Genomic DNA, 3,787 nt, shown 5'->3' with positions numbered 1-3,787 from the left:
TGGGGTTTTTGAGCAGTGTTCTGCCCTAGAAATCTCTCTGGGAGTCAATCCGACGAAGTTCTGGAATTCCGAGCACTTAGCTTGGAGATTCGAACCTAGTCGAAGGGAAATCCTCCGGATTTCCATAGTCAAAATTTTATAGGAGAGAGCGAGCGGGCTTGTAGAGCGAGGGAACGCCAAAAAGCTTCCCAGTTTTACTCAATATATAAAAGCACGCTTCAAGAGGTTTCTTCTTAAATCCTTCCTTTTACTGCTTTCTGTGTGCATATTTAAACTGTCATCATGTAGATAGTTAATTTATAATCGCTTATAATAAATAGGGGTAATTTAGTAATTTTATACTGTTATTTTAAAATATAATCTGTCATAGGGAACCCGAAAGGGGCGCTGTGGGGTGCTAACACCTTCCCCACGCGTAACCGACTCCCTTACCCAACTCTGGTTGTAATGGCCAAAGTTGATTTATAAAATCAATTGCCTTATCCCTTATTCCAATGTTTTGAGTAAAACATTGGTGGCGACTCCACGAACCCTCCTTTTGCGAAAACCACTAATCCATGGAGGGTCCCGCTTGGGATTAATATGGATTGGTGAATCATTTAATAAAATTGCTCGTTTGACAAGGTCTCAGTTTGAGAATACGTCATTCTAGCAATCCATATTTTTAAACAAATAAACGAGTCCAACCATCCTTCGCGAATGCCGAAAGCCCGTTTCGGGCAGGTGGCGACAATCACCAAGGTAATTTCTATCAAAGACAAGAAATCAGTGTGACCTCTATCACATTATAAAATATTATGAAAAGGAACATCGATAACTCATCTCTCAGCAATGATGAGTCATCGAGTCTTTGTTAGGAATCCCCTTCATGCATTATCATTTAAATAGCTTAATAGGAAATTATCATTGTCCTTCAAAGGTGGATTTTCAACACTCCGTACTCACAAGAGCTCAAAGGATAAAAGCCATGGAAGCCCTAGAAGAAAGAAACCGTGTGCTCAACAAGGAACTTAAATAGCTCAAGGAACAAATGGCTAAAATGTTCGAGGCCAGGAATAAGATGCAACACGAGGACCATAGTGCTAGTAACGTAGGAGAAACTTATAAGGACCATCTTAATGCCTTGGAGGAAAGGTTGAGAACTATAGAAGGACACAACTTTGACATCAAGGAGGCTACTAAGATGTGCTTGGTACAAGATATCTAGTTTCTCGCTAAGTTCAAAATTTTGGATTTTCAAAAGTACACTAGGGTCAGCTATCCGAAAAGGCATCTAACGATGTATTGTCGAAAGATGGCTAACCATATCAACAACGAGAAACTCCTGATACATTGTTTTCAAGAGAGCTTGCCTATCTAGGCCCTCAATTGGTATATACAGCTAGAGGGGGGAAAAGTTCAGACATGGAAGGAGCTTGTCGACACTTTCCTCAGGAGATATAAGTACAACATTGACCTAATTCCTAATAGGTCAGATCTGGAGAGCCTGAGCAAGAAAAGTGATGAGCCTTTCAAAGCTTATGTGCAAAGATGGAGGGAGTTAGCCACACAGGTGGAGCCCTCGTTGTCTGATAAGGAAATAGTTATGATGTTTATTAACTCCTTGAGTGGACCCTATTATGACAAGATGATATGGAACACTTCAACCTTTTTCCCTGACATAGTCATTATTGGCAAAAGGGTTGAGCAAGGTTTAAAGAGCAGGAATTTAGGGAAGGCTCCGACGAGCTATGAACCTAAGAAAATCTATTAAAAGAAGAAGGAAGAAGGGGTCAATGTCGTTATCTTTTCTCCCAAGATCTAAGTTGCACCACAGGCAAAGCCTAGAGATGACAAGGTAGTAGACAAAATCCCCACCACATATGCAGAGTTGCTACCCCAACTCTTGGAGGCTTCGATGTTTGTCCAACTTCCTCCAACGCAGAAGATGGACCTTCCTTACCCACCGTGGTACAAACCTGAGAAAAGCTGCAACTACCATTCTGACTCTCCAGGACACTCTATGGAGCAATGCAAGGCCCTACAATTCTCTGTGCAAAGACTTATAGATGTTGGGTTGTTGAAATTTGACACCAACACACCTAGCATCGACAAGCACCCGTTGCATAAGCATGATGAGAAGTGACCTTGGAGTACGATGTTGAAATGCTACTAGAGCAAGGACTCCATTAGGATTTTCTTTCTTTCTACCCATTACTTCCGCCCAAAGTCGTGGGTTTCTACAATAAAAGGGCTTGTAAAGTTTTCTTTAATCAATAATAAACATGTCATACTTGCAAAAATCCTCTGTTCTTATTCTTTTCTCGCTCTTCTCATATATTAAAACACTAAAATCCAAAAATAGAACCCACAAAAAAGGCAAACATGACTGATGAGAAGGAAATTAAGCAAAATCTGAATGTCCACAATGCATCACTCGAACTTGAGATGGATCTCTCTTCAGATATGCTAAAATTACTAGACTAGAAGGTCGAGTAATCCAACCTCATCAAGAGGAAAACCAAAATTAGCCAGGGGCAAGGGGAGCATAAGAAAGAAGTCCTCATTGACACCAAAATAAAAAAAAATCGTAAGCCAACTGGATAATCTCCTCAAGGAATATGTCGACGCTTTTGCTTGGTCTTATCATGATATGACCAAATTAGACCTCGAAATCGTTGAAATAAACTACCCATGAAAAAGAGGCTCATCTTGTAAAATAGAAACTTCGAAAGGCTAAACTCGAATGCTGCCTCAAAATAGAATAGGTGAAAAAATTGTTAGATGTGGGGTTCTTGGTTGTCTCCCATTATCCTGAATGGCCCATAAACATAGTGTTGGTAATTAAGAAAAATGGGAAGTATGAATCTGTGTAGACTATCTAGACTTAAGTCGAGCTATTCCCAGGGATGACTTCCCGCTACTACTCATTGATATGCTCATGGATAATGCCGTCACGCACACCATCTTCTCGTTTATGGAAAGATATTCGGGATACAACCAAATCAGAATTGTCGTCAAAGATTACGAGAAAGCTTCTTTCACAATACCATATGGTGTGAAGACTTGCCAAAAAGATAACTGAGATTCATCAAAGGCATGTTGGTTCAAAAAAAAAATCAATCAATTCCGTTAGGATATATCCTAAGCAAAATTAGGGTAATACAAAAAGGCAAGCGAGGAATACCTAGATTGAAAACCAAAGGGCGATTTGGATACCCTATCAAAGAACCTAAGCCCTCCGAGGAATCCATCTAGAGCAAAGTATGCAATCCGGGACAACTAGGAGAATGATTACTTTTGTTTTCCAAGGGATATGTTTGAGCCTATACATCGACCTACCTCAGCCAGCCCGTCTTAATAAATCCCTTTTATAATCCTTTCTTTAAAGCTTTTGATTCTAATAAAGACATCATTTCTTTTTATTTCTCTTGACCCTGCTAAAATGATGTGTTTCATTAATGATTGAATGAAAATCAAACGAGTTCGAATAAAGAAAAAAAGAAATAAACAAGAAATCAATCCCATTTGAGCCCTCGACAGGCAGAAATGATATAAAACGCACTATGGCGCCCGAGGGTTCAAAAGAAAAGGAGAGAAAAAGAAAAAGGAAAATCACTCCACATGGCGGAGGAAGGAGAAATGAAAAGTCATCTTCTAGAGAAGACAGATAATGAAATGTATATATAGGAGTGCATACTACATATGCATAACATACATATCATACAATTTTTTTTACCTAGAGGGAATTATCTAAAGAATAAACGAACAAAAATTTAAATTTCCCAGCAAAGCATGCATTTATTAA

The sequence above is a fragment of the Cajanus cajan genome, chromosome 3, assembly GCF_000230855.2.
Source record: "Cajanus cajan strain Asha chromosome 3, NIPB_CcT2T_4, whole genome shotgun sequence".
In the NCBI taxonomy this organism is placed as follows: Eukaryota; Viridiplantae; Streptophyta; class Magnoliopsida; order Fabales; family Fabaceae; genus Cajanus; species Cajanus cajan.
Note: the sequence above shows the minus strand (reverse complement) of the source record.